Source organism: Pteropus alecto, unplaced genomic scaffold (genome assembly GCF_000325575.1).
Source record: "Pteropus alecto unplaced genomic scaffold, ASM32557v1 scaffold166, whole genome shotgun sequence".
Lineage (NCBI taxonomy): Eukaryota > Metazoa > Chordata > Mammalia > Chiroptera > Pteropodidae > Pteropus > Pteropus alecto.
This window is the reverse complement of record NW_006439757.1, coordinates 1,850,152-1,863,078: the sequence shown is the minus strand read 5'-3', so window position 1 is coordinate 1,863,078 and position 12,927 is coordinate 1,850,152.

Genomic DNA, 12,927 nt, shown 5'->3' with positions numbered 1-12,927 from the left:
AAATTTAGTGACAAACAAGACAAACAAATTTATATTTTTCCCACGAGACTCTTAAGGAATCTCTAAAAAAAAAAAAAAAAGGTTTTTAAGAATGTCAACAAATTGTGCTAAGTGGTGATAACAAATACTGTGTCCACTTCTAAACTATATAACTAATTATCTCTATTTCCTCAGTCATATTTTAGCATTTGACATCAGACCATATGCTTCTTTTAAACAGCTTCGAAATTTTTGACATTTCACTCTCTCAGTTCTGGATACTCTGGCTCTTCCTCCTTGAAAACATGAGTGTTTCCCAATATTTTTAAAACAACCCTACCTTTCAGCTCTATCCCTCAGACCAAAAAGTTACTCATACTTATAAACAGCTGTCTACTGTGCCCGTTCTCATTGGATTGTAAGGTGCACGAGAGCGGGATTTTGTCTTGTTCCCTGCCAAATCCCTATGTGAGGGATACGGAGCCTGGCTCCCAGTGCTCCCAGTGCTCTAATCACCACTGTACTTCCAACGTTGTATGTATAACTCCACATTCTGCCATATATTATACTAGCAACCTCAAAGTCAACATATCCAAGCCACACTTATCACACTTATCAGCCTCCTCAAAAATCTTCTCCTCTTGACTCCCTTCTACTTAATGGCATCAATGATTTTCTTAGTCACACTTAGAGGTATTTCACTCCATTAAACATCAATTTAATTGCTAAGTAACTCTCAATTCTGTTCTTCTTCTCCTTCTCCTTCTTTCTTTTGAGCTTCTTATATGAGTAGAATGACCAAATAACATTATATATAAACCAGGACAGTGTTGCGAGCAGAGAGGAGTGCTAACTAGATGGGCCATCAGGATAACAGCATAAACCTGGGTAGTCCTGAGAAAATTAAACATATAGTCACCACAGCTGTGGGCCAAGCACTATGCTAGAAATTACACAAAAGTATATACAATACAGACAGTTCCTGTCTCAGAGAAAGTAAGCCTTATTACAGGAGATAAAATAAACACAAATAACTATTAAGTTATTAACTATTAATTAAGTATAAAGTGATAATTATCAACAATCTATATAAACAAAATTTTGGAAATTTGAGAGATTAATTTTGGCTGGGTGGATAGCAGGTTCTCGAATAACATTGTTTCATTCAGTATAGTTTTGTTATAACATTCATAAAGAAAAAAATTGATTCTCAGCCAGTCCACTGTCTGTGGGAGTTTGCACATTCTCCCCATGTCTGTGCGGGTTTCTTCTGGGTCCTCCAGTTTCCTCCCTCATCCCAAAGATGCGCACATTAGGTAAACTGGCATGTCTGAATTGCCGCAGTCTGAGTGAATGTGGTTGTGCATGAGTGTGCCCTGTGATGGAAGGGCACCCCGTTCAATGAGGATTCTCACCTTGTGCTCTGAGCTGCCAGGACAGGTTCCGGCCACCCACAACCAAAGTGGAATAAGCATTTTGGAAAGTAATTACCTTACTTGTTTTTATTAATCTTTCTTAAATGTATATACAGCTCACATTTATTTCAATGTTTAATATTAGAAGGACTCAGCAATTTTTCTCCTAGGTCTACACTCAACAAAATGTGTATGTGTGTGTGCCAATTGCCTGGTACAAGGATATGGATAGCAGCTTTATTCATTAAAGTAATTCTTACACCCGTAAACAGTAGAACTGATAAGTAATCTGTAGCATATTCTTACATAGATTATTCTAGAGGTGTGCTGTCTAATACAGTAGCTACTAGCCACGTGCCTATTTAAATTTAAATTACTTTAAATAAAATAAAAATTTCAGGTACTCAGTGATACTATTTCAAGCATTCAGTAGTTTTATGTGGCTACCGTATTGGGCAGCACAGAAAAATTTGTTATTACAGAGGTTTATTGGAAAGCACTGCTCTAGAACCTTGAGAATAAATGAACTAATGTACATGCAAAAACAGGCTGAATCTCACATATATGGTTGAGTGACAGAAACTAGACACAGAAGAATATATACTTAGGATTCCAATCATAAATATTTTTAAATGGTCAAAATTAACCTATGGTCTTAGAAGTCAGTATAGCAATTAGCTTTGGAGAGGAAGGAAATAATATAGTCTTGTGCCTTGTAACAAAGGATCAGTCAACAATCGACCACATATACCACAGTGGTCCCGTAAGATTATAATGGAGCTAAAAAATTTCTATCACCTAGTGACGTAGCCTTTGTCATAAACTCAAGTCATAAAGCAAAGCATTATGTTTTGTGCTGTCTCATTCTATCGATAGTGAGGCTATCAGCTAGTAATGCCTGGGGACACTCTTCTGGGCACAGTGAGCTTGCCGCTGACATCTCCCCTTCTAAACCAAAATTACAGCTAGGCCGACATTTGTGGTTCTTACCATCGCAAGATGCCCTTCAGCTATAAGCATTAGGAAACTTTAAACAAAAAGAAGAGTTATTACTTACAGGCCCTGGAGCCAACGAGGCATGGGGGCACACAGCAAGGTGGGGGCGGGGGGGAAGGAGAGAAGAGAGAGAGAGAGAAAGAGGGAAGGAGGAGGAGGGAGGGAGAGTGGGAGGGCGAGAGAGAGAGCGCGCGCGAGAAGTAGCCCAAATGGTCACTTATGAAGTCAACCAAGATCACTAAAACGAAGGAGCCTCAGTGTGTGTGTGTGTGTGTGTGTGTGTGTGTGTGTGTGTGTGTGTGTGTGTGTGTGTGTGTGTTGGGGAGGAGGGGCGTCATGGCAGTTTGGCTCTTTATCTAGTCCTGTGGCTGGCAAGGTATTTATTTGAGATGGCTTCAGCTGAAGTGGGTATCTCTTGGAAGCGGATGCCTAGGTAATCAAGGCTTAAGTTAGGCACTGGCATTACAAAAAGAAAAGCCCACTGTCAGGACTTACATTTGTGGTGATGCTGGTGTAAACAAACCTACTATGCTCCCAGAGATATAAAAGTATAGCATATAAATTACAGTAGTAAGCAGTACCATCTAGATTTGTGTAAGTGCCTTCTATGATGTTTGCACAATGATGATTCACAATGATGCATTTCTCCGAAAACATTCCCATTATTAAGCAGCCATGACTGTAACTGGGAGTGGGTGTGAATTGTCATGCTGGGATTCTGGTACAATTGTATTTCTTAATCAGGGAATTTACTCACTGAAAATCTATCTAGCTGTACCCTTATGATTCTACTATTTGTTTATTTTTTACATAGGTTATCCCTCAGTAAAGTTTAAATTTAAAGAATAAAGCCAAAAAGAAAAAAAAAAAGATAAATCAAAGAAATTTCAGAAAGAGACCTGAGAAAACATCTCACAAAAAGATAGTCAAATGACCAATAACTATGAAAAATTTATCAACTTTATTAGTAATCAGGAAACTGCAAAACTGCAAACTAGAGCCACAATAAGCTATTTCTACACACATACCAAAATGGCTAAAATTAAGAACACTGAGATAATAGAGACACTGTACCTCTGATAGGGGTGTAACTAGGACACCAAATTTGGAAAAGCGTACATCCATATTTACTAAAGTAGAACACTTAGAATTTACATTTTGCCCCGTGACCCAGGAACTCCATTTCTAGGAAATATATCCAATAGAAATTCTGGTACATGTGTACCAAGAGACTTGTACACAATGTTCATAGTAACATTACCTATAATAGCTAAACATTGGACAAAGAAAAATTAACAAATTTTTGTTTATTCATACATTGAAAAATTATAAAACAAGGTCCATAAATGATCTGTGATGTATAAGAAACAGTATGATCGAATCTTACTAATATAATCTTGAACTAAAGAAGCCAGACATGATTGAATATATACTGTATGATTGAAATAAAGTCCAAAAACAGGTGTAAATATAAAATTAGATATCAAGATAGTGGTTATTTTTAAGGAAGAAAGTAACTGCTTTTAAAAGAGGCTTCTAGGGAATTGCTAATATTCTCATTAAAAACCTGGGCAGTTGTGATCATCCATCAAGCTGTACATTTACAATTGGTACACTTTCACACATATATATTTTAATTCAATTTAAAAGTTTAAACAAGAATAATAGATGAGAATTGTCAGGAAATAAAGAATTATTTGAATCTTCACAGAATAGAAAAAAATTAACATTTTATGAAAATGCAGAACATAAAAAGTCAAAATAAAAGCTACTAGAGTGATCAAAGATTACTTACAAGTACCAATTTGATTAATAAAATTGGCAGCAACGAAAACCAATAACAGCAGAAAAAGGATGAATCTTCTAAATACTAAGGAAAAAAATAAATATTAACTTAGAATTTTATCACCAACAAACTACCTTTCAAGGGTAAATATGAAATAAAGATATTTTCAGGTATACACAGATTAAGAAGTTTTATATCACTTATAAAACTTCTGTGAAAGAACTATAAAAGATTATATTTAACAAGAATTTTAAAAATCTATAAAAAAGGAGATTTTTGTCTCCTTGCTCATCAATGTGTTTCGACTGTCTAAAACAGTTCCTGCTACAGAGGAAGTTCTCAATAAATATTATTAAATGAAGATGAAAAGTGAACTTGGTGGAAAAGAATAGGTGGCAACAAGCAAAACGAGAAAAAAAAATAGAAAATATGCTGGTAAATTTAATGATAACTATTAACTGATAATTTTTATATTTAAAATGTGAAATTAAGTTCTAATTAGCAACAATGAGGGATTGGGAAATGTAGTTCAATGAGTAGCGAAAGCCTGCTAAGGCGATTGATTTTAGGAGAGAAATGAGAAACTCAACATAACTCTCGCTTTAGCTTGAAATACATATTTAAATAGAAATAACAAAAATTCGATAGTAACTACTAACAGAATAAAATACGTATATACAATTTTCAAACAAAAATTAGATGAAGGGAAGAATACAGAACAGTTTTAGCAATACAGTAGAAAGAGGGAAAGCAAGAGAGGAAAAGTGAAGTGATGATAACCAGAAAGCAAAATAATAGGATTGAAATAAATCAAGTTTTGAAAATGGATAAATACAAACATATCTGTAATTCATGTGAACAGATAAAACTTACCTATGAAAATACAGAACTATCAAATTACATTTAGAAAAAAATAAAGAAGCTTTAGTACCTATACAAAATAGTCCTATAACAAAATGATCTGGAAAAGTTAAAAATAAAGTACTAGAAAGACATAAACCAGAAATATGCTGCCTAAAACAAAGCTAGTGTTCACGGGGCACAGGGATCACTATATACCTATTATATCAAACCCATTAATTTTCTTGTGAAAATTTTACCTACCCTTAGTAATTTTAGGTCTGTTTCACCTACTAGTTTCTGATATAAGCGAGTTAAGTCTTCCACCATGATTATGAATGAAACATTTTCTCCTTATAATTCTGACAGTTATCGAAATGCATATGTTGCTATTGTAGCTAGTTTATTACCATTTATGATTATTCATTCCATAATATTCATAGTGTTGAGAAGTAGACCAAGCAAAAGTCCCTGCCACATCATAATGTAATGTTCTTTCATTTTTTTCTATTAAATATCTTTACCTGAAATTTTATTTGACACATAAAAAGATGTTCAACATCATTAACCATTAGGGAAATGCAAATTAAAAGCACAGTGAGGTATCACTACACACCTACCAGGATGGCTAAAATAAAAAAAAGATAGTGACAATACCAAATGCTGGCAAGGATGTAAAAAAGTAGATCAATTATACATCACTGGTGGTAATTTAAAATAGTACTGCCCCTCTGGGAAATAGTTTGACAGGGTTTTGTTTTGTTTTGTTTTGTTTTTAATATAGAAAACTAAACATATACTTATTATATAACCTAGCAATTGGCCCCTTATTATTTATCTTAGAAATGTAAAAACTCATGTTCACATAAAAATCTGTACACAAATGTTTATCGTCTTTATTTATAGTAGTCTAGAACTGAAAACAATCCATATGTCCTTCAAAAGGTGAAGGATTAAACTAATTGTGGTACATCTATACTAAGGAATACTATTTAGCAATGAAGATGAATGAACTATTGTTACATGCAACCACTTGAATGAATATCTAGGGTATTGTGCTGAGTCATAAAAGTCAACCTTAAAAATGTCACATACCGTGTGATTCCTTTTATAATATTTTGAAATGACAAATTTTTAGAAATGGAAAAGAGATTAGTTGTCAGAAGAATGAAAGAGGTAGGGGTAAAAAAGAGAATCGTTCCCATTGATGTGAAAACAGCAGCCAAGGCTCAACTATAACAGGAGGGTACACACACGACCCACACAAGGGACACAGCTGGAGCACCCAGCTCAGGTGACCAGAGAAGACCGTGCCACTGAGTGCCACAACACACTTACTACAAAAAGCCATTGAATAAGTCCAGGAGACATAGCAGACCTACCTAATATATAGAAAACACACACACACACACACACAGAGGCAGCCAAAATGGGAAGACAAAGAAACATGTCCCAAATGAAAGAACAGAACAAAGCTCCAGAAAAAGAACTAAACAATGTAGACAATCAATGTACCACATGCGAAGTTCAAAACACCTGTTATAAGGATGCTCAATAAATAGGAGAAGAATAGCCAAACTCAGTGAGAACTTTAACAAAGAGATAGAAAACACAAAAATGGAGATAGAAAATGTAAAAAGGAATCAATCAGAAAAGAAGAATACAATAACCGAAATGAAGAATAGATTTCAGAGAATCAACAGATTAGATGAAGCAGAAGATCATATCAGACATACTAACATTTGCCTCATAGGAGTACCAGAAGGAGAAGAGAGAGAGCAAGGAATTGAGAACCTATTTGAAGAAATAATGATGGAAAAATTCCCTAACCTGGCAAAGGAAATAGACATAGAAGTGCAGGAAGTGCAAAGAGTCCCCAAAAAGATGAACCCAAAGAGGCTCACAGCAAGACACATCATATTTAAAATGCCAAAAGTTAAATACAAAGAGAGAATCCTAAAAGCAACAGGAGAAAAGCAATTAGTTACCTACAAGGTAGCTCCCATAAGACTGTCAGCTGATTTCTAAACAGAAATTTTATAGGCCAGAAAGGACTTGGCACAAAATATTCAAAATAATGAAAACCAAGGACCTACAACTAAGATTAATCTACCCAGCAAAGCTATCATTTAGAATCGAAGAACAGATAAAGAGCTTCTCAGACAAGAAAAAGCTAAAGGAGTTCATTGCCACCAAATCAGTATTACAAGAAATGTTAAAGTAGTCCCTTATTTTAAGGAAATGTTAAAGTAGTCCCTTACTTTAAGGAGAAGAAGGAAAAAAAGATAAAAAAATATGAATAATAAAATGGTAACAACTACAAATCTATCAACAATTACTTTAAATATAAATGGATTAAATGCTCCAATCAAAAGATAGGGTGGACATATGGGTAAGAAAACAATACCCTTACATATGCTACCTACAAGAGACTTCCTTCAGATCAAAAGATACACACAGACTGAAAGTAAAGGGATGGAAAGAGCTATTTCATAAAAACAAAAACAAACAAACTAAAAGCTGGAGTAGCAATACTGATACTAGACAAAATAGGCTTTAAAACAAAGTCTATGACAATAGACAAAGAAGGACCAGTAATTCCCACTTCTGGGTATTTATCCAAAGAAACCCAAAATACCACTTTGAAGGGACATGTAAATCTATACGTTTATTGCAGCTTTAAATTCAATAGCCAGGATATGGAGGCAACGTGGTTGTCCATTAGTAGATGAATGGGTAAAAAGATGGTGCATATATACAATGGAATATTACTCAGCCATAAAAAAATAATAAAATCTTGCCATCTGCAACCTAGAGGGTATTATGCTGAGTGGAGTAAGAGAGAGAAAGACAAATGCCACAAGAGTTCACTTGTGTGTGGAATCTAAATAAATGAATGAATAAAACAGAAACAAACTCATAGATACAGAGAACATTTTGATGGTTGCCAGATGGGAGGGGTTTAAGGTAGTGGATAAAAAAGCAGAAGAGATTAAGAAATACAAATTGGTAGTTCCAAAATAGTCACAGGGATCTAAAGTACAGCATAGTGAATATAGTCAATAATAAAGTAATAACTATGTATGGTGTCAGATGGGTAGTAGATTTACTTTGTGATCACTTTGTAAGTTAAATGTCTAATCACCATGTTGTACACCTGAAACTAATATAATATTGTGTACCAACTGTATTTGAAAAATAAAAACATATTTTTAAAAGCATATTTACTTCCTGCTTGAAATGCCTATAGCAGTTTCTGACTAAATCCTGACTCATAGAAACATTGACAAGCAAATCACAAAAGAATAAATGGAAATGTCAAATAAATGTATGAAAATACATTCATGATTAAGGAATAAAAAATTTTGATAACTTTTTTTGCTTATCAGTTTGGCTAAGGTTTATTTCATTTATCTATGTTCACATACCTTTTTATCATAAATATTCAAGGTTGGCAAGAAGCAAAGAAAATCAAAATAGATTCTGCAATAACTATAGTTACAAGTTTACATTTTTCATTTACATTTGTAAAATCCTTCTAGAAAGTGGTATGTATTGTAATCTTTTAAATATTCATAAGTTTTGATCTTCTGATTTTACTTATAGAAGTTGATTTTAAGAAAAAATTAGAGTGCATTATATATGAGTATTTATTACAGTAGAAGTCATAAAGCTGACAATTTCAAAAAACCTGAGTATCTAAATACTAAGCATCCAAATACTTAAATTTATTATGATATGTACATGCAATAGAATTGCTGTACAGATGTTATAAATTATGTTTTGACAGAAATTTTAGTAATATAGGATGTGTTCATAAAATAATGTTAAATGAAAAAACAAAATATGTAACTATAGATACAGTATGATCATAGTATTGTATCTAATTTATATATATACACACAATAAATGCACACATATATTTTATGTAGATATACATATGTTTCTATGTATATAATTTACACACATGAATAAAAAATGGGAAAAGGTATCAAATATTGAACACTAGCTATTTCTCCAGTGGTAGAATTACAGATAAGTTTTATTTTTATACATTTCAAACATTTCAAAATGTGATATTATGAGCATGTGTTTTATAATGAAATACAGGACAATAGCATTTTAATGTGCCTATAACAGCTCATCAGCAGGTAAAGAAATGAGATAAAGAATTTCTATCTTTGGTATAGATATCGATTTAAGTGTTTCACTTCCTTTTCAGATGATATTTGACAAAGGTATTGAAAGAATTTTCTATGGCTCAACTGACATTTGCTATGCAAGAGCAACGTTTTATTGTTTAAAAGAAATAATTTACCTGATCTAGCTATAGGCTGACTTGACTCCACATTCCCCCCTAACATAAAATGTAAGGATGGAATGCCACAACTCACGAGATGTGGAACAAGTTATTTTCTCAGGGAGATGCAAATGAACAGGAAGAATGATGCCAAAGACAGAATTATCTCGACCAAGAATTCCTTCAGCAGTGTCTGTGCACTGGACAGTTTTCTGAGTTCGATAAAGCATTAGAACACAATGCTTGTTTGGAAAATTGTGACTGGGGACTACATCAATATCATTCCTAGCCATACTTTTCATTTTCCTCCACTTTAACTTTTTAAACCCTAGGGGAATTAGGTGAAAAGCCAGGTCTTTAGCATTAAGCCCTCTACTCTGTCACTTGGAATTATGTCCCATAAAACAGCTCCTAATTCCATGTGTATTGTCTTCTAAGATAATAATTGACAGATTTTGAGGTTGCTTTTTTTTTCCTTGAAGCCTCTCACACTTGGTGACTTTTTCACTAATCACTAATGGAGTCCTGCCAATCAAAAGCATTTGGTGAATGATTATTGCAAGCTCTTCTTCTCCGATTAGACTGGTTCCTCTAGTGTCTCTGAAAACACACACACACACACACACACACACACACACACACACACACTACTCTATTGTATAGCTATTGTTGATTCACCTTCCTAACTTTTGTCTACGAGCCTAAATCCTGTGTATCCTGCAAGCCCTCAATCAAGCAATGTCGTCCTATGAGCCATCCCTAAGCCTCCCCTACAGTGGATTTAACTTCCACTATACCTGAAATCTACAGAGTCGCACCCTTAGGTCCAGACAAAAGAATGCCTGCCTTGAGTTTTGGGCTTTAGAGAGCCCAACTCTGACTCCCTCTAAATGTGGCCCTTTCCGTGAGGCAGAGTCCACAGGACTAATATAATAGCCTTGCCTGAAGCCTGTGCATTTCCTTACAGATCAAGCTCTCAGACCCTGGATATCCTGCCCCAAATGGCCACACAACTGTTTTCAGGGCCTTTAGACCTGTTTCCTGGGCCCATTCTCTCAAGGGCAGACCACATCACCAGTGTGCGCACTCTGAGGCACAAGAAGGGACAGCTGTCTGTATGTACGGACCGAAGCGTTATTTGCATAGCCCTTCACGAGGGGACTGGAAAGAAAAGAACGAGTAGCCAGTGGCCAGGGCCAGCTCTCCCATTCCACCATGCTGGGTCACTCTGCTTACATCAGTGGGCCCGGGTGTTATTCTTAGGTCATTTTGCACATTTCTCTAGCTGAATACATCGTGCTTATGTTAGCTAAGGAATTTGAACCACTCTGGATTAGAAGTGTGTTTTACTTTAAAGTACCACACAAAATGAGCAAAAAGAGAAAGGACTAATAAGATGAATAACAAGAAGTTTGATGAACTTCATAAGATATAATCTCACTCAGTCCTAATAACCATCTGGGGGTTTTTAGTGTTTCCCTTTAGAATTTAGGAAACCAAGACTCAAAAAACCTGAGTTTTGCCCTGGTCTCTTAAAAGGGTGGGGACAGCATCTTCATGACTCCACAGCCTATTTTCTCTTCATCCCACTTCCCATGGGTCTAACTCAACATCTCTAGAACATCCATGTCAGCTGTTGACCTTAAACAAAAAATCAGCCAGATATTTCTCCAGTAAAATGGATTTATTTGAGAACAACAAAGATTGTTCGTTTTGAGCATGCAACCATGGCAGGCCATGTGCAAGTCTGCTAAAATAAAGAAGAAACTCTTATAGAGGGGAAGAGGAAGTTGGGAGGGCTACTACAAACAAAGAGTTCTCCCTGTTGCTTCCTGATAGATGCAGGACATGAGAGCTCCCCCTTTTGGCCTCCCTACTTCATTTTAAATGAGGTTTCTATTTACTAATTTATTATACAACTATTCTTTAAAGAGTAACCAACAGATGGATAGTTTCCTGTTTGTGGGTCTATGATTAGCAAGGGAAACATTGGTTCGGAGAGTTAGTTTCTCAAAGATTGATGTTTACAGACCAAGAGCTGATTTGAAAGACCTACCTGGTAGCATAGGGGCTGGAAATAAGGTGCCACTCTTCCCAGTCTTGGCACTAGCTAGTTAGTTGTAAGGGAAGGGGGAGAACTGTGAGTATGCTTGTTTTGGGGGGGTTGGGGGATGGAAATTCCAAAGACTTTTGTACACGTTGACCTCGCAGAGCTGAGCAATTTTCAGTTGTGCTTCTTGCTGATAACAGTTTCCCTTACCCACCATGGAACGGATCTTAATAGAAAACTCTCATTCAGGGTATAAGGTTAATGAATATGAAACTAAACCATAATATCTCCCTCTAGGGAATGAGATTTCTGAAGGACAGACATTATTGTATACATATCTGGTGATATGATGTAAGAGTCATGGGCATAATAGTCCAGCCTTCTCCACCTGAGGGGACTGAATCCCAGACGGAGCAAATGACTTAATTATTCAAGTGAACCCAGATTTCCTGTCTCCTCACCCAGTATGCTTCTCCTACAATATAAAACTCAGTTTATGAATGGGCAGGCCGTTTGTGTATATATTTGAAAAATATATTAAAGTCAAATTTAATCATATTAAAATCTAATCCAACGTGACGGGTGTAGGTACTATCCTTATAGATGTAGAGAGTGGGGTGGAACTGTGTACAAAAGAGAAAAAAATCTAAATATCAGGTCCTCAATGAAGCAGGGCTCTCTGGTTCTCCCATGGGCATTCCTCCAAGGCATTTTGTGGTATATTACTTAAAAGAGGCTTCCAAATATCTCCCTTAGAAAAGGCAATATTATTAATAAACTCTTGTTCAAGGGAAGGAATTCGAGTGCATACCACTACTCAAAGTTATCTTTTTGCAACTAGGTTTAAAGGAATCTAGTTAATATTTTAAGAACAATGTGTTTTGTCTCAATCAATAAAGATGAAAGAGATGAGTTAGGAGGTGAGAATCAGAGTGGAGAAGGTTTCTAGTACTTTCCCAATATTCCAAAACACGTATGTCTTAATTCAATTCTAAGTTAAACAGAATGTGGAATTTATCAAAAAGAAAAAGTAAGTAAGATCAGTAATGTTGGCTTTTTATACTCAATGAATCAAAGAGAAATAAAGAGAGTTAACTCTCCTTTAAAGGATACATTTTCTTATGAAAACTGGAAAAGAACGTGTGGCACTTTAAAAACTCTAAACCATGTAAGAAACTACAGCAGGACTATAATGCTTTTTTAAACCTATTTGTCTAAAGAAATGAATCATATTTAATAAGGTTTAGATATGCTAGCTTTATCTTCCTGGAATTATAATTCGATTAGTCAGGTTTATTGAATTTTATCTGATTTTACTTGTGTCTTAAAACATCTGCAAATAATATAATTTACCTGCATATTTGGCATAACAATATGCTTCTTCCTGATTTTAACAGAACTTAGTCCAAGTGTTAACCGAATCAAGCTGTTCAAAAGGGCATTTCTTTGAACACACACAGTAATTAATATGTCTAAGGAATGTTTTTCGGTTTTTCTTTACTTGTAAAGTCAGATCATTTAAAGAAGTTATTTACTACAAATAAAAATATCCCTGCCACCT